The following is a 20,415-nucleotide window of genomic DNA, read 5'->3' as shown; positions in this document are numbered from 1 at the left end:
TCACTTGAGGACCTTAAAGTAGGTAATGTATCCTTTGGAAATGGGAAGAAAGATTAGATCATTGGGATTGGAAAGGTAGTTAAGACCGATTCTCACTCTATTGAGAATGTTTACTTGATAAATGGACTGAAGTACAGTCTAATAAGTGTATACAAATGTGTGATAGAGGTAACATGTTAGCATTCACCTCTACCAAATTCTTTGTGATTAATCTTACCACTGACAAGGTTGTCTCTGTACCCACCATCGATGGCTCATTAGACTGTCCTATGGTGGTAGTCGGCTGACCCTTTCTCTTGGGGTTGTGTGCATCCATCAAAGAATACCAAGAGAAGGGTTTTTTTCTTGAACCTTTGTGTCATAGTCTCTGGGCTCTACCTGTGCATCCGTAAGGAACTCAGTGATGGTGTTGGGATACGGGTAGGAAGTATTAGCCTGCCTGGCGACCACTGACATGTTGGCCGACATCTCGGCACCCATATTGATCGGGTACCAGGCCATAATAGAGGCAACTAGAACTGATCGTGGAATAGGTAAGTTTGTCTCGTTCTGGCACCGGTCTAGTCTACTGCGTACGAAGGTCGGCCATCCCTTCGCCTTGAAATTTATGGTGTTCTGCTGAATAGGAACCCCTGCAGTGATCCATGGTAGTGGTGGCCTCGGGGCTGCAAGACGCTCTGCTAGCCAAGGGCGAGCTGCATCACCCATTGCCAGCATCTCCAAGTAATGCACTGGCTCCACATCCTTGAACCCCAAGTAGGAGTTCCAGTGTGAGCTGGTCGAACCGCACCTTCAGATTTCTCACTTTTGTAACTTTGGTCCATTTCTTGATATGTGCCACATTGGCATAGAACTCCCGGACCAAATACTCTTTGGCATCCACAACTGACTGGGTGAACCATATCCACCCATTTCCCTCTCGGAACTGCCTCAACACTTCTGGATTATACTTGTCAAGGTCTTTGAGTTGGAATTGTCGCTCTAGAGTGAGCGATCTCACCGACCACCACTCACGAAAGCTGGTGAAGGCAGCTAGGCTCACAAAACGGTCCTCCCAGACCTTTTTCTTCTTCGACCGTTCAAGACCGGCAACTGTAGTATCAACCTCTCGACCATCGTCCAGAATATCAACAACAACACCTGCTGGTGTCTTAGGGACAGGTGTAGCGGAGGGCTCTGAAGCCTGACATGCACTCTCCGAACCCTCGGAAGTGCTATGTAAGGAGGAAGATTCGTCTCTAAGTTGGTACCTTCCATGTAGCTGCTGTGGCTGTGATTGACCAACAGGCTGCTCTTGCACTGAGTCGCCCTCCGATGCTTCTCGAGATGGGGCATATGAACTAGATTTGGAGGGCTCAGGCTATCGTCCTCAGCCTATTGTAGCTTTCTTGCCGATTACCCTTTGGAGGGCGAGGGACAAATTGCTTTTTCCTCTGCCTATGGAAGGCTCACCCCTCCCCTTTAAAGTGTTACCACGACGTCGAGATCTGCCCATTTTCTGTAACAAGCAATAATAAAAGTCAGATGTAATTCAGTTCAACACAAACATTATATCACATTGCAGAACATAAGTCCAGGGTGGGGAAGTGCGGTTTGCATAATTGCAAGTGCGGTCACAGACTGGGTTGTACGAACCACATAATTTGGAAGTGCGGATGTGGAGATGGAACTGCAGACTGCACTATTTGGAGTGCGACTGCAGAATTGAAGTGTGGTCCATATATTTCTCATTGCGGTCGCACATTAGAATTCCCAAAAGTGCCAACTTTTTGATGACAGAGATTGGCCTGATCTGCGACCGCACACACTTTTCTGCGGCCGCGATGGAATTTCTGCGATCCTCACAATTTCAAGTGCGGCTGCAGAATTTAATTAACCAAAGACCCTAGATTACAACTTCTGCAGACCGCACGATTTCTTGTGCGGCCGCAGATTTTAGAAATCAAAACGATCAGACTTCTAGGATTTTCAAGTTTTTTGCATAGATTCAACATGATATTAACAATTAGGCATGCAAATGAATTTACACAGTCCTCATAAAGCAATTAGTAGTTTACCCATTACAGATTAACTCCCACATGGTAGTAAAATTGAAATCTATTGACAAATGGCCTAAAATTATCTAACAAATTGCAAATTTAACTAAAAAGTCAAAAATTCTATGAGAAACTAAACATACCAGATATGAAGGAGTGCAACTAAGTGATCGCAGATGTGTATGGAGTGTGGCAGATGATTGAACATATGATTTCCAAGTTTTAGAATTTAGAGTGCTCAGAGAGAGAAAATTACTTTTGCGGTCCGCACTCTATTACCTGAAGGCTCAATAGCCTTGTTGATCTGCGGTCCACACAATTTGTGGTGCGACCGTAGATTTTGGCTGTTGACCGCATAATTCGATGTGCGGCCATAAAATGGCCAATTCTCTGACAGACCAAACTTCAGAGAGTTTGCAATTTCCCATCTCAATTTGTGCGGCCGCACAAGAATTGTGCGGCCGCAGTTACCTTCTGCTGTAGCATTCAAAATTATGCGGTCCGCACTTTCTCCACACTTAGCCAATTTTTCTGAGCACAGTTCCAATAAAGCACACTCATTCCTGCAATAGACTTCAAATCCAGTTAGCACAGAATAACACCTATCTACAAAGAAGAAAAGAAAAAGAAAAAGAAAAAGAAAAAGAAAACATGGGTTGCCTCCCAAGAAGCGCCTGATTTAATGTCGCGACACGATGCAGATTACCATCATTTCAAATGAATAAGTGCCACCACGTGGCCATCATCAGCTTGTCCCAAATAATGCTTCACCCGATGACCATTGAATTGGAATACCTCATCATTTTTGTTCTTCAAGTCCAATGCACCAAAAGGTGTCACACCCACAATTTCAAAGGGACCACTCCATTTGGATTTCAGCTTTCCGAGAAACATCTTCAATCATGAGTTGAACAACAAAACAAGATAGCCTACCTTAAACTCCTTGTTTCGGATGTATTTGTCATAAAGGTAATTCATTCTCTCTTTGTACAAGGACGAACTTACATATGCATGGTACCAGAACTCATCCAATTCATTCAAATGTGCAACCTACAAGTTAGCGGCTGCATCCCAATCAAGATTCAAATTCTTTAAAGCCCACATGGCCTTGTGCTCAAGTTCCACAGGAAGATGACAAGATTTGCCAAACACCAACCGATATGGAGACAGCCCGATAGGAGTTTTGAAAGCAGTCCGATAAGCCCACAGTGCATCATCAAGCTTCTTTGACCAATCCGTCAGGCTAGCATTCACTGTTTTGGACAAGATACTCTTTATCTCTCGGTTAGAGACTTCCACATGACCGATAGCTTGAGGATGATAGGGATTCGTAACTTTATGAGTGACACCATACTTGCTAAGCAAGGTGTCAAAAGCCTTGTTACAAAAATACGACCCCTAATCGCTTATGATAGCCCGCGGCGTGCCAAATATTGTGAAAATATTTTTCTTCAAAAATGCCACCACACTTCTCACTTAATTGTTGGGTAGATCAACGGCCTCAACCCATTTAGACACATAATCAACCGCGACTAAGATGTAGGTGTTTCCACAAGAACTGACAAAAGGACCCATGAAGTCAATACCCCACACATCAAAGATATCAATCTCCAATATGGTAGTGAGAGGCATTTCATTCTTCTTTGAGATTCCACCCATTGGCATTCATCACATCTTTTCACCATATCATTTGCATCATTATAAAGAGTGGGCCAATAGAAACCACAACTTAGCACTTTAGCCGTCGTTCTCGCTCCGCCATGGTGACCACCATAAGGCAAAGAATGGCAAGCCTCAAGAATAACATTGTGCTCTTCATACGGTACACATCTTCTAATTAACCCATCCGTGCAAATTCTGAAGATTTAAGACTCGTCCCAATAATAGTCTTGACAATCCCGTTTGAGCTTCTTCCTTTGATTTGAAGAGAACTCATTCGGGATGATTCCACACACAAGGAAGTTTGCTAGATCGGCGAACCATGGCACATCCTTCATTGAAATAGCCAAGAGTTGCTCATCACGGAAGGAGTCATTGATTTCAAGGTCATCATGCAGCCTCCCCTCCTCCTCCAAACGAGACAAGTGGTCCGCTACTTGATTTTCACTCGCTTTTCGATATTGGATGTCAATATCAAACTCTTGCAACAATAGCACCCATCTCATCAACCAAGCTATTGAATCTTTCTTGCTCATAAGATAGCGAAGTGCCGCATGATCTATATGAACAATAACCTTTGCACCCATCAAGTATGGGCGGAACATCTTAATAGAAAACACAATGGCAAGGAGCTCTTTATCGGTAACTGTGTAATTTACTTGGGCATCATTCATGGTCTTACTAGCATAGTAGACCGAATGAAAAATCTTGTTGATACGTTGCCCCAAAACTGCTCCAATCGCTACATCACTAGCATCACATGAGCTCAAAAGGAATACTCTAATTAGGAACGGTGATGATAGGAGTTGTTGTCAACTTGAACTTGAGCAATTCAAAGGATCTCATGCAATCATCATTGAAGTTAAATTTAGCATCTTTCTCCAAACGCTTGCACAAGGGGTTTACCACTTTGGAAAAATCCTTTATGAAGCGCCGGTAGAACCCCCGCGTGACCCAAGAAACTTCTCACTCCTTTCACGAATGTTGGAAGTTGAAGTTTAGAAATCACCCCTATTTTCGCCTTTTCGACCTCAATGCCTTTCTTTGAAATTTTGTGGCCAAGGACAATGCCCTCCTCGACCATGAAATGACATTTCTCCCAATTCAACACCAAGTTTGTTTCTTCACACCTTGCCTATACTTTATCCAAATTTGCCAAGCAATCATCAAAGGAATCCCCGACTACCGAAAAGTCATCCATGAAGACTTCAAGGTAGTCCTCTACCATATCCTTAAAGATCGCCATCATACACAATTGAAAAGTGACCGGTGCATTGCACAAGCCAAATAGCATCTGCTTGAAAGAAAAAGTGCCATAGGGACAAGTGAAAGTTGTTTTCTATTGATCTTCCGGGGCAAAAAGGATTTGATTGTAGCCCGAATATCCATCTAGAAAGCAATAGAACGCCCAGACGGCCAACCTATCATGAATTTGGTCTAGAAAGGGTAGTGGGAAATGGTCTTTCCTTATGACTTTGTTTAGCTTCCGATAGTCCATACATATTCTCCACCCGATCACCGTTCTTGTTGGAATCAACTCATTCTTATCATTGGTGAAAATAGTTATGCCTCCCTTCTTCTGGACACATTGCACCAGAAAAGTCCACGAACTATCGAAAATAGGGTAGACCACCCCAGCATCCAACCATTTGATAATCTCCTTTTTGACCACGTCTTGCATGGCTTTATTGAGTCTTCTTTGATTTTCAATGGATGGCTTGGCATCGTCTTCCAAGTTAATCTTGTGCATGCAAAATGCGGGGCTTATTCCCCAAATATCCACCAAAGTCCACCCAATACCGCCAATATAGAGTCAACCTGCACGTTAGTCAAACAAGAGGAAAGAATAACTGGTAAAGTAGAACAAGGGCCAAGGAATTCATACTTGAGATGTGGAGGCAATGGCTTCAAATCTAAAATAGGAGTCTCTTCAATTGAAGGCTTTGTAGAAGGAGTTTTCCTATTCTCAAGATCCAAGGAAAGCTTTCGGAGTGCATAGTTGTACGACCCCATTCCTTGCAAAGAATTAACACATTCCATGAAGCCATCCATCTCGTCATCATCAAAATTGAGCAGGGCGGCCTCCAACATGTCACCAACATTAATTGTGGCACTTGTATCATTAATAATCACATCGGTCACCAAGACCATGAACGAACACACTTAATTGCTATTCGGCTGCCTCATAGATTTGCACACGTGAATCACTACCTTTTCATCACCCACCCGAAAAGTGAAGTCACCGGCTTCCACATCAACAATATCCTTCCCCGTAGCAAGGAAAGGTCTACCAAGAATAATCGGGACCTCAGAGTCTACTTCACAATCAAGAATAAAATCCGCCCAGAGAATGAACTTGTCAACTCGAACCAATACATCCTCAATCACCCCCAACGATCTCTTCATTGTACGGTCAGCCATTTGTAATCTCATAGATGTGGGTCTTGTTTGCCCAATTCCCAATGTCTTGAAAACCGAATAGGGCATCAAATTGATACTCGCCCCAAGATCACAAAGAGCTTTTGCAAACTCGGCACTTCCAATGGTACAAGGGATTGTAAAAGCACCGTGATCTTCCAACTTAGCAGCCATCAAATGCACAATTGCACTCATTTGGTACGTGACTTTGATATTTTCAAAATTCATCGACCGCTTTTTTGTCACCAAGTCCTTCATAAATTTTGCATATCTGGGCATTTGCTCCAAGGCTTCAACTAATGGCACATTTATTGAGAGACTCTTCATCATATCAATGAACTTCTTGATTTGATTCTCGCCGTTTATCTTGGCAAGCCTTTGAGGATAGGGGGAGGTGGCTTAGGCAATGGTGCCTTAGCTTTTTGCTCTACCGGTTCCGATATGTCAATCACATGATCCCTAGATGGGTTCACATCCTCTTGAGTCTGTTCAACCGTGTCATCAATATCAATCCACACTTCCTCATTTGCATGGACAGCATTTTTTGGGATCTCCTCTTCCTCTACCAGTTGCTCATCATCCACAAGTTGCCTCTAACTTGATGTAGGTGCGTTCCCACCTCTTCCACTTCTTGTAATAACGGCCATGGAATGCCCCGTATTGTTCTCACCCTTCGGGTTCACCACTGTATCATTTGGTAGTGCTCCCTTAGGACGAGAATTTAAAGCTTGAAAGATTTGACCCATTTGCATTTCTAAGATTCGGATTGACGTGTTGTATGAAGCAAGTTGGGCATCAGAATCGGCATTTTTCTCCATCAATTCCTTGAAAATGTTTTCAATACGACTCATTTCATTGTTGAAGGAACTAGGACCATGAGAAGGATAAGGAGGTGGGTTTCTCGGTTGTTGATTCATCGGGGGCCTTTGAAAGCCCGACCCCCGATTTCCTTGGTTGTTGTTCCAACCTCCTTGGTTGTTGCCTCCCCAATTGCCTTGATTTTTATTATTTTGCCAATTATTTTGGTTATTGCTTCCACTTCAATTGCCTTGATTGTTTCCACTAGTCCAGTTACCTTGGTTGTTAGAATTCTAATTGCCTTGATTATTTCTCCATTGTTATTGACTAGGGCCTTTGAATTTGTTTCTTTGCCCTTGAAAGTTGTTCACATATTGGACCTCTTCCTCTTGATCATTGTAAGAATCACCTTGATCAATTCCACTATCATCTTGCGCAAGATTGTCCACTCTTTGTTGCACTTGTGGACTTCTTGTTCTTCTCTTGTTTACCAACATATTGACTCCCTCTATAGCATTGACTTGCCTCGGGTTTTGTAAATGTTGAAGTTGAGCCTTTGCCAATTAGTTCATGGTGGTTGTCAACTCGGCTATGGCTTGCCCATGGTCATGTAACTCTTTATGAAGAAGAATCACATTTGGATCACCTAGTGGAACATTGATTCTAGATTGCTATGCCGATGAAGTATCCGCCATCTCATTTAAAATATCACACGCCTCCGCATAGGGCGTAGTCATAAAGGTCCCACCGGCATGTTGGTTCACTACACATTGGTTGGTGGTATTGATCCCCCGGTAGAAAGTTTGTTGAATCATGTTCTCCGTCATATCATTGTTGGGGAACTCTTTCACCATTGTTCTATACCTTTCCCATATCTCATGCAGTGGTTCATTTGGCTCTTGCTTGAATGCTGGAATTTCATCCCGAAGAATAGCCATGTGCCCGGGAGAGAAGTACTTTGAAATAAATTTTTCCTCTAGTTCAACCCAATTATGAATGGAATGATTTGGTAAATGTTCCAACCAATCTAAAGCTTTTCCCCATAGAGAGAAGGAAAAAAGCCTTAGCCTCAATACATCCTCAGAGACATTTGTTTGTTTGATCCCCCAACACGTATCTACGAACCCCTTCAAAGAACCCTCGTTTCTAGAGCAAAGTGAGCATCACATTGGTTATTTGGAAGTTGCCCGCCCTAATATGGGGATGGACTATAGCACTTGCATACCCTTCATTCGGCAACACCCGATGTGGAGCCGCTCGTGGTGGAGGTGGGGGTAGAGTGGGTACAATGTCTTGAGGCAGTCGGCCTCGTCTATTGTCCTGAGGTTCAAGAGGGACCTCATCCATTTGATCATCCTCAACATCCACATCCCCCACGGCTATGTTTCTGAGATCGTTGTTTTCCATGATTGCACCTATAACACTCACACGTTAGTAACAAGGAAGGAAAAGAAGATATCCCAAACACCCACCTAACTATATAGCTAACACCATTTTTTTAGCTCCCCGGCAACGGCACCAAAAATTGATCTCGTCCAATTTCACTCCTCTCTTTGAGGTTATGAAAATGGTCGATGCAATAGTAATACCCAACAAGAGTCGGGGTCGAATTCCGCAGGGAGCTATATGAATGGGTGTTAGTAGTATATATCTCAGCGCGTGAGTTCGTATATCTAAATTTTCACTTCCGCAATATTTGGTTTTGTTTAAAAATCTAAACTAAACTACAATTGTGATTTAAAGAATGAAACTAGGAAAATATTTTTGTTGTTTTCCAAATGATATAAAAGGCCTAGGGCTATGACCTTCACCTAGGTGTTTGCCTAATGGGTTGTAAATTTTAAAGCTTATTTTATTGGTCGGGGTGTATTATAGCTATCAACACTCAAGTACCCACTCAATACCTCTCGGTCAGAGAGTGATTTTGCCCAATTTGGCTTTCTCAAGTCCAAATGGGTTTTGAAAAAAATAATTGATAAGACGGGTTTTACTATCTCTAGGTTCAACCCTTTAATTGGGCTTATCAATCTCTAGATTGACCCAATTTCTTGCTAGTCAAGTTTTCCTAGACTATGTCTCTCTTTCTCAAGTAGTGACTAAGTCAAATAGGCATGAATTAATATTTGCAACTATTAATTCTTCAAATAAAAATAAGAACAAGGCTAGATAATAAACACCCAACCATAAACAAGCAGTAAATCAAACACCCATTAAGTTTACACGCTAGGGTTGAGTCACAGACCTAGTAAAAATTTAGCTACTCATGCTTAAACTAGAAGAAACATGAGAAGAAATGATAATTAAACCCATATAGATAATTAAAATGATGAAATCAATATTCAAAAAGCTCAAAATAGCAAAAAACTACTAAAAAGAGAAAAACAAACCGTCTACTGTAGCAGCTGATGTCAAAAGTTAACCTAAAAAGCGAAACTCTTCAATTTATACAAAGCTAGAATTTTTGGACAAAAATGCCCTTCCGGAGGTTCTGTGGCCGCACAATTCTATGTGCGGGCTGCATAATTCCATGTGCGGGCCGCACTTTGCTTCAGCTTGAAAAGGTTGGAAATCTGCGGCCTCATAATAATGAAGTGCGGCCGCACTGCCCTTTTACTGTGGTCCGCACAATAATTTCTGCGGCCACACTTTGTTCTTCTGCGGTCCGCACATGGAATTGGGCGGCCGCGTAGCTCTTCTTCTGTTGCCGCACAATAATTGTGCGGTACGCACTTGTGTTTGACTGGAGGTGCAGGTTCTCTGAACGTTTGCTCTGACCCAGCTTCTACAGTCGTACAATTCGTGTGCGGTCCGCATCTTGCAACATTCTTTGTTGGAATTGCTTCACGACCTGCGGCTACAAATGATATTCTATGGTCTGCACTTTGAGCTTTTGGGCCTGTTTTTGTCCTTGAGTTCAGATTACTCTTTCTTGCGTTGGATTTCATCTCGGGAGCTCATCTTCCAATATTCCTGCAATTAAGTACATTTCATTAGTTTTCGGGAACACAATTAAGTGCTTTTGGACTAAAACGAACGCTAAAAGGCGCTAATAAGTAGTCAAAATCCCCACTTATCAGGGGGTGATATGAGGATACAACAACATCGACTGTCGCTCCGATCGGGATACGAAACCCAGAAGCATAGTTATATCATCGGGACCGGGGAGTGCGCGGCCAGCCCTATAGAAACAAGTTGTACAAGTTAGCCACAAGAAATGGAAATTTACTTTTAGCATAACGAATGCTTATGTACTTTTTGAAAATAGAAGGAATAAAGTAAAGTCCTTTTATTCCTATCTTATTTCTTGTCTGAACGGTGAATTGATTCTGTAATTTGAAAGTTAAACAAATACATCAAATGCTAGTGCCATAATGAACATGAGACGTTCTCTTTAAGAGCACCATAAACATAAGAGGACCCTCTCTTACGAAATCCCTCACGATAAAGGGTTGATTTCTAAAGAACTTGTGCCCTAAATCCAAATGCTTTTGGGAGAAAATACACCCAAAGCCTTGCATAATCAGACGCAAATAGTAAACTTGGATAAAACACTTAAACGAGAAAGGATGCAAAGATTAAACTTGCATAAATGTTCAAACAAAAGAACGCAAAAACACTCGTGTAGTACTTGAGCAAAATGTGTTTTTATTTACAATGAATGTTCCAAAATGGCACAAATACAAAAGCTGGGAAAAGAAATGAATAGCTATGCTACTGCATCTCCGGAACTCAGAGGACGAGAAGCATCCATGCCCGTAGGAGAAGTGGGTAGATCAGCCGCCGGCTTGATATCTTGATCTTCATCATTCTAACGATCAACATCTTCGCCTTCCGGTTCCTCTTCAGTTCCCAAGAATTTGGAACCGGAACCAGAAGAACTAGAAGCATCAGGCCTAGCCGGAACACCCTTTTTAGCAATTGACTCCAGCTCACGGGCTTTAGTGATTTAGGAATCAAAGTCAATGACACCCGCTTTAGCCTCTTCCAAGTTTTTTCTCCTCATGCTGTACATAACATACGTTGTTTCAAAAATGAGGGAAGCCGCTTGGCGCTTGAGTTCTTCTTTAAGTTTGTCAACCTCGGCAAAAATATTTTCCCGTGTAGATCTAACAGACCGGAGGCTAACATCTAGATCACGGATAGTAGAGCTGAAAAGTCTGTTATGCTCAATGGTCCTCTTATACTTCTCCTCCAATTGGGCATATTTCACCCCAACAGTAACAAGCTCTTCCATTTTGGAGTTCAAGGCCACCTCCAAACTATTTAATCTTTCTGCGGAAGAAGCCTCGCGATCGGATGTAGCAATAACGACATTATGGGCTTCATCCCATTTGGCCCTAGACTCTTCAAATTGAACCCTCAGCAGGGCAATCTCTTGGCTAAGGGTCTCTACTTCTTGCTCGCTTTGCTGCAAACGAGCCTCTAGCACAACAGCCTAAGCAGCTTTGGCTTCCAGTTCTGAGAGGCGAGTAACAGTTTGGTGCCGCTCGGCCAAAAGTTGATAACGCTCGGAGGAAAGTTGTTCCTTATCTCGAATCAACCTTTGGAGACCCTCGAAAGCAAGGAAGTTGGCATGCAAAACAAAAAAGGCAAACTCAAAATACTACTAAATCAAATATAGAAGAGATAACAAAGGAAATGAAGAATATACCGCTGCGGCATTGTGAATAGCATTGTTCAACAAGCACTCTCTCGATAGAGCTTGTATCTTTTCCCAATCGTTTTCTCAAGCCAGAGGCTTCAGATAATTAGCAAGTTCCACAGGTTGGGACAGTAGATTGCATCCGGTAGAGATCGAAAGAGTAACGCTCCTCCTTCTTTTGCAGATCCTTTGGGGGGCGGCATAATTTTGCCCCAAGTTCCCATGAACTGGGGACTGGGGGAGAGGAACATCCTCTTCTCGGATAGATGCGGCCGGTGGAGATGATGAAGAAGTTACTGGTGGAAGAGTCGGTGAAGAGGGAGATGAAGCTGATGGCGTTGAAAGATGAGAAGCGGCTTCGGCAAGAGTAGTGTTGGGTGTTGGTTGCTCATCAACTGAAGACGGTTGGGACCCGATACTCAATCTCACAGTACCGGGGGCACCGGCTGGGATCCGGAAACTGGTGTTGGCATTTTCCACCATCTCAAACTCACCCAAGAGCGCCGAGCCAGGTCCTGAGTGATAATATCCAAATCTTGCTAGTGGCAATCTTCCTTCACAGCAGGGATACTGGAAGGGTGGATAGAAGAAGGGTATACGCTAACAACCCACGTATGAGGGTGAGCAGAAGGGTATTTCTCTTCAAACTCTTTAGTGGTAATCAGATTCTTTGGGATGATGGTACTCACCGTAAGGGGAGAAGCATCATCAGTTTTACCTTTGTTCTTTGAAGAACTACGGTTTCTTGAAGAAGAGGTCATTCTTTATCAAAAAAAGGGTTTTTCTCTCAAAGAAGGAAGCTAAAGAAAGATTAAAGTCGAAGTATGAGTTGAGTAAAGAAAGTCTAAGAAATTTTTGAGTATTATTAAGTGTAAATGAAGGAGGTTGATGCGTATAAGTAAAGGTATAAGCGGCTAAACGTGTGGCAATAATTACCTCGATAATCAGCAAAAGTGATGCTAAATCATGGGATGACACGTATTCGGGGCATTAAATGCGGAGAGACGTGTGTCTAATCAACCGTCATAAACTTTTCAGAGGGGGTTAGTAAATTTCCCGCCAAAAATAATGTTTCTACCAACTTTCCGGTGACACATAGTTAAGTCACCGAAAAGGAGGGGTACTATCTATATAGGGTAAAATATGTTATATTAAATGATCGCATGAGGAAGCGACATGTGGAGCCGAAGCCAAAAGATAGCTGAAACCGAAGGCAACGATCCAGTCTGTTACCTGAGAGAATGATACTCATAAAGATGAATTAATTGCCTTCCACCTGGTAGCATTTAATGAAGAATATTCTACAACATTAAATACATTGCCTGTTACAAGAAATATGGAATTCACTGCCCGTCGTTACACATTCATCAGTGGCCCTCATAATTGACATTAAAGAAGGAATTGATCCCAGGACCTTGTTCCCTAAGTGCAACTATAAATAGTGAGCTCTATATCACTTTAAAGGACGCAAAATTTCATGAAAACATATGCTACACTGTATTCAAAGCTTAATATAATTTTATCTTCTTATTTTTTGATATCATTGTTGTTGTACCCGGAAGCTTTGCTCCCAGAACTACTATTTATGCTATTTCGTCTCCATCTCAAGGCTAGGTATTATATTTTTATCTAATTCATCTATTATTTCATGATCAAATTAATTCATCTATCTAGAAATCATGTATAAATTCAACTGTACCATTTTACGGGTAAACAATATCTTGGAATTTCAATTGTATAATTTGAAAATCTAAAATAATGACTAATTTTCAAATTATAGGGGGTGAAATGTGTCTATTGGTGAATTTTTTTTTTCCCATTCTAGGACAACTCAGTTTTGTTGGGCCTATAGCTTGAAAAGGTAGCGAAGGAAAAAGAGATTTTCTAGGAAATAATTGATTGCATGTTATATTGATTCCCTTCCTAAATGTATAATATGTTTGATAAAATACTTATTATTGATTTTATTATTTTATTATATCTTCAACAAGCTCCTCTATGCACGAGTCTGATTCATTTTGATAGGCCAAACACGTTAAAATTCTATCTTGATGAAGGGTGGTAGTGAGATTTTAATCCATAATCGAGGTGTGCTCTAATAAATACTATTATGTTAACTGTTAAGTTGTGTGACTATACTTCATATAAGTTTAAATCGTTAGATAGAGTACAATTTTATTTACTTATGTGTTGCTCGCCATTTGTGAAATTACACTGGATATATTGTTGTTGTATTTGCTGCTCTTGATCGAGCTAATTGGCTCAACAATCAAGATTTATATATGCATGGATGCACTATATATTATTATGCCAAAAATGTTGATTTTGACTATGATAACACAACAATGTAGGGGTATTCGTCGGTCGGTACGGTACTGTATTTAGACATTTCGGTTCGGTATTTTTGATATTCTGTTTCGTAAAATGCTATACCAATACCGTACCTAATTAAATTCTGTATGGTTCGATTTTTCTCCTTTTGGTTTCGGTTTATTCAGTTCCGTAACTTCGATTTATTTGGTTTGAATATTAACTAGTGCATAGAGTCATAGACGGTAACATTCTTAATTAAAGTACTCAAAAGTACAAAATTAAAAAACGTTTGTTGACATAAGTTTTGTCCAAAACCAGCATATACCAACCTAGAGAGAGAAAACTTAGAAAAATGTCTTGTTACTTGCTTAGAGTTAATTGATGAACTTAGAGAATAAAGTAAAGTAAAAATTTATTGTCACGACCCGAAATTCCCACCTTCAGATCGTGATGGCGCCTAACATTTCACTTGCTAGGCAAGCCAACTTTAGAATAATATTAACCAATTTTTAAACAATCTTTAAATTATTAATAATCAAAGAAACAAATGCGGAAGCAAAGTTTGAAATATAGTAAAAACCCATAAAAATAACGGTGTCTAAATACCATCCCAGAATTGGTGTCACAAGTGCACGAGCTTCTAGAATAAATACAAATAAAGGTCTGAATAAAATAAAGCTGTCTGGAAATAAACACACAGCTAAAGTAAAATAGACGGGGACTTCAGAACTGCGGACGCCATGCAATTATACCTCAAGTCTCCTCTGGTAGATGAAATCCGAGCAAGTCTATGGTACACCGCTGGGACCAACTCCAAAATCTGCACAAGAAGTCCAGAGTGTAGTATCAGTACAACCGACCCCATGTACTGGTAAGTGTTGAGCCTAACCTCAACGAAGTAGTGACAAGGCTAAGGCGGTTCACTTACATTAACCTGTATGCAATATTAATGACAACAATAAATAATAGAAATAAAATAGGTAACTCATTTATAATAATTGAAGCCAACTCAGCAGTCATAATCCATTATCATTTCAACCAATTTTGTTACAGCGTGCAACCCGCTCTCCCTATACATACAAATATATATATATACAATATATATATATATATATATATATATATATATATATATATATATATATATATATATATATATATATATATATATCCCTTTAATCAAGTCTGTCATATATTTATTTCAATCAAGTATAAATATAGAGTTTTAAATAATTCTGTTGCGGCGTGCAATCCGATCCCCCAATATTGACTTTTACTTTCATTTTCGTTGCGGCGTGCAACCCGTTCCCCCAATATATATAACTTTAAACAGCTCGTAATGTAAATAAAAATTACTCCAATAAATACCACGTCCAATGATAACTATTAAACATCAAGGCACACAATAATTATAATTTATTTATGAACAAACAATGGAAATAACAATTTATTTTGGAAATCAGGGAGAAAATAGACAGTTTAATATTTAATATGCTAAATGTCAAGTATCAATTAGTACACATAATTCAAATAAGCATGTAGCTATTATTGCAGGAATTTAAGAATTAATATTTTGCAAAGAATAGGAGAGAAACAATTATTATAACAATTAATTTATGGTTTAAAATAATTTATGGTTTTTCAAGTAAGAAGGCAAACAATAAATTTTACGACGTATAGACACTCGTTACCTCGCGTATACGTCGTTCACATGCATTTCACATAACAAATAATTTAAGGGTTCAATTCGCTCAAGTCAAGGTTAACCACGACACTTACCTCGCTTTGCAAATTCCAATCAATTATTCAACCACAGCTTTTCCTTTTAAATTTGTCTCCGAAAGCTTCAAATCTATTCACAAACAATTCGATATATTCAATACTAATCATATGAATTAATTCCATATGAATTTAAAAATTTATCGGATAAAAATCCAAAATTACTTAAAATATTCGGCAGTGGGACCCACATCTCAAATCCCGGAAAAACTCGCGAAATTCGAATACCCGTTCCGATACAAGTTCAACCATACAAACATTTTCCAAATCCGATATCAAATGGACCTTCAAATCTTAACTTTTCATTTTTGAAAGATTTTATAAAAAAATCCAATTTCTTCCATCTAAATCCGATATAAATGATGAATATAGACATGGATTCGTAAAATATAATCACTTTTGGTTAAAGAACATTTACCCAATTCAAAGTCATGAAAATCCCGCTTACAATAGCCCAAATCCGAGACTTGAAACTAAACAATGAGTAAAAATGGTGACTTCCGAATTTATGGGCTCTACCCAGTCATTTTTGCATCTGCGGATAAAAGTTCCACATTTGCGGACTCGCATTTGCAAGACAAAGCTCGCATTTGTGATGCTAGGATGCCAGGTGAAGTTCCGCATCTGCGGACACTCCTGTCGCACCTGCGACATCTGCTTCTGCGCAAAATGGCCGCACCTGCGAAGATCCTAGGCCAGCCCAGTCCCGCATCTGCGTCATTTGGTGCGCATCTACGGACTTACTCGGGGTCTCGTATCACGTCAAACAACGCTAAAATTACAATTCACACCCTGATTCAAACTTTGAGTCTTTCAATTTGCAAACCTCGTGCCAAAACATATTAAATGAATCCCGAATGACATCAAATTTGGCACACAAGTCATAAATGACATAACGGAGCTGTTCAAATTTCCAGAATCGAATTCCAGCTTCGATATGAAAAAGTCAATCCCATGGTCAAACTTGGAATCTTTAGCCTTTAAATTGCTAGTTCCGTTAAATGGTCAAATCTTGAGCTAGGGACCTCTAAATTAAATTCTGGGCATACGCCCAAGTCCCAAATCACGATACAGAGCTACCGAACTGTCAAAACACTGATCCGGGTATGTTTGCTAAAAATGTTAACCAAAGTCAACTCAGTTGAGTTTTAAAGCTTTATTTCACATTTTAATCCATTTTTCACATGAAAACCTTTCGGAAAATTTTACGGACTGCGCACGCAAGTCGGGGAATGATAAATGGTGCTTTTCGAGGTCTTAGAACACAGAATTACTTATTAAATTTAAAGATTACATTTTGGGTCATCACATTCTCCACCTCTAAAACAAACGTTCGTCCTCGAACGGAATTAGAAAAAATACTTGAGCCGGAGAGAAGGTGTGGATATTTACTCTGCATGTCCGACTCGGACTCCCAGGTAGATGCCTCTACCGGCTGACCTCTCCATTACACCCGAACTGAAGGATAACTCTTAGACCTCAACTATCGGACCTGCCGGGCTAGAAAAGCCACCGGCTCCTCCTCGTAAGTCAAATCTTTGTCCAATTGGACTGAGCTGAAATCTAACACATGGGACAGATCACCATGATATTTTCGGAGCATAGACATATGGAACACTGGATGAACCACTGATAAACTAGGTTGTAATGCAAGCCTGTAGGCTACTTCACCCACCCTTTCAAGAATATCAAAGGGTCCGATATACCTAGGGCTCAACTTGCCCTTCTTTCCGAACCTCATTACACCTTTCATAGGTGAAACCCGGAGCAATATTCTTTCTCCAACCATGAATGCAATATCACGAACTTTACGGTTGGCATAACCCTTTTGCCTAGACTGAGTTGTGTGAAGTCGATCCTGAATAATCTTGACCTTATCCAAGGCATCCTGTACCAAATTGGTACACAACAACCGAGCCTCTCCCGGTTCAAACCTACTAACTGGCGATCGGCATTGCCTTCCATATAATGCCTCATATGGAGCCATCTGAATTCTCGACCGGTAGCTATTATTATAAGAAAAATCTGCAAGTGGCAAGAAATGATCCCAACAACCTCCAAAGTCTATAACACAAGCGCAGAGCATATCTTCCAATATCAGAATAGTGCACTCTGACTATCCGTCTATCTGTGGATGAAATGCTGAAATCAACTCCACCAGTGTGCCTAACTCACGTTGTCCAGCCCTCTAGAAATGTGAGGTAAATTGTGTACCTCGATCTGAAGTAATAGACACGGGCACACCGTGAAGGGGGACAATCTCACGAATGTAGATTTCAGCTAACCTCTCTGAAGAATAGGTAACTGCCACTGGAATGAAATGTGCTGACTTGGTCAACCTATCCATAATGACCCAAACTGTGTCAAATTTTCTCTGAGTCCGTGGGAGCCCAACAACAAAATCCTAGTGATACGCTCCCACTTCCACTCAGGAATTTCTAACTTCTGAAGCAAACCACCAGGTCTCTGATGCTCGTACTTAACTTGCTGACAATTCAGACACCTAACTAAGTATGCAACTATATCCCTTTTCATTCTTCTCCACCAATAATGTTGCCGCAAATCTTGATACATTTTAGGGGTACCTGGATGAATAGAATACCTGGAACTGTGTCCTTTTACAAGAATAAATTCACTAAGCCCATCCACATTAGGCACACAAATATGACCCTACATTTGCAGAACCCCATCTTCCCCCACAACAACCTGTTTGGCATCACCGTGCCGCACCGTGTCCTTAAGGACAAGTAAATGAGGATCATCATACTGCCTCTCTCGGATGTACTCATATAAAGAAGACCGAGCGACTGTGCAAGCTAGAACCCAACTGGGTTCTAAAACATCTAACCTCACAAACTGATTAGCCAAAGTCTGAACATCTACATCTAACCTAATCATCAAATGATGGTAACCAGACCTCAAATCGATCTTCAAAAATTCCTTGGCACCATGAAGTTGATCAAATAAGTCATCAATTCTTGGCAGCGGATATTTGTTTTTGATAGTGGCTTTGTTCAACTGCCGATAATTTATACACATCCACATAGAGCCATCTTTCTTCTTTACAAATAATACTGGTGAACCCCAGGGCGAGACACTAGGTCTAATGAATCCCTGATCAAGCAAGTCTTGTAACTGCTCTTTCAATTCTTTCAACTCTGGCGGGGCCATACAGTATGGTGGAATAGAAATTGGTTGAGTGCCCGGAGCCAAATCAATACAGAAGTCAATATCTTTGTCGGGTGGCATCCCCAGCAAATCTGCAGGAAATACTTCTGGAAATTCACGAACAACTGGTACTGAGTCCATAGAAGGAACATTCGCACTGGGATACGAATATAAGCCAAATAGGCTAGACACCCTTTCTCTACCATACGCCGAGCTTTCATATAAGAAATAACCCTGCTGGCAGAATGATCAGGAGTTCCTTTCCACTCTAATTGAGGTAACCCCGGCATGGCTAGAGTCACTATCTCGGCATGACAATCCAATATAGCATGATAATGTGACAGCCAATCCATACCCAAGATGACATCAAAATCTACCATATCAAGAAGTAGAAGATCCACACTAGTCTCAAGATTACAAATAGTAACCACACATGAACGATAGACATGATCTACTATAACAGCGTCTCATACGGGTGTAGATACACACACAGAAGCACTCAAAGAATTACAAGGCACAACCAAATATGAAGCAAAATAGGAGGACACATAGGAATAAGTAGATCCTGGATCAAATAGAACTGAAGCATCTCTATAAAAAAATTGGAATAATACCTGTGATCACGGCATCAGATGACTCGGCCTCAGGCCTAGCTGGAAAAGCATAAAATTGGGGCTGGGCCCCACCACTCTGAACTGTGTCTCTGGGACGGCCTCTAACTGGCTGGCCTCCATCTCTAACGGTCTGACCTACACCTCTAATGTCCTGACCTCCACCTCTAATGTCTTGACCTCCCCCTCTAGCTGCATGACCCCTACCTCTAGCTGGCTGAGCAGGCGGTGAAGCAACCGGTGCCGGTATGATGGCACAAGAATCTTTTCGAGATCTGTTATTCGCCAATCTAGGGCAATACCTCCTGATGTGACTAATGTTTCAACACTCAGAACACCCATCCTGATGTCATGGCTGTTGAAGGTGAAGCTGACCCAGATGTGCCGGATAACCACGGTAGTAACTCCGGTGCTTCAGGGAGTCACGGTAGTGTGATAGGGAAGAACGTTTCCAGAAATAGCTGAGAGAACTGCTCCCATGTAAGTGTGGGCGATCCGACTGGTTGGGTCAATGTATAATCTCTCCACCACCTCTTGGTGGAACCCGTCATCTGAAATACAGCAAAATCGACCCCATTGGTCTCAACTATACCCATGCCATGCCCTCCATAAGACTGGAGTGGCTATGAATCCTTCCGGGACCTAAACTGGTCCAGCTGGTACATTCTGATCTCGAACCTCTTCCTGAAGGTCCACCTGAGGTTCTACAATAGGTGCAGCTGCTCAAGCTCTGGACTGAGCTCTACCTCGGCCTCTGCCTCGGCCTCTAGCACGACCTCGACCTCGACCTCGACCTCGACCTCTATCCCTAGCCATAGTTGCCACAGGGGGTTCTGGTCCCTATCCATCGGTAGAGATATTACGTGTTCTCACGATCTGCGAGAGAATAAGAGTAGAATTGTTCAATCATCGATGATAGAATAAAATCGCACGACAAAATAAGAAAGAAGTGGTATTGTTCCTAAACTTCATAGCCTCTGAGAGATAAGTA

Source organism: Nicotiana tomentosiformis, chromosome 7 (genome assembly GCF_000390325.3).
Source record: "Nicotiana tomentosiformis chromosome 7, ASM39032v3, whole genome shotgun sequence".
NCBI lineage: Eukaryota > Viridiplantae > Streptophyta > Magnoliopsida > Solanales > Solanaceae > Nicotiana > Nicotiana tomentosiformis.
This window is presented reverse-complemented; position numbering follows the sequence as displayed.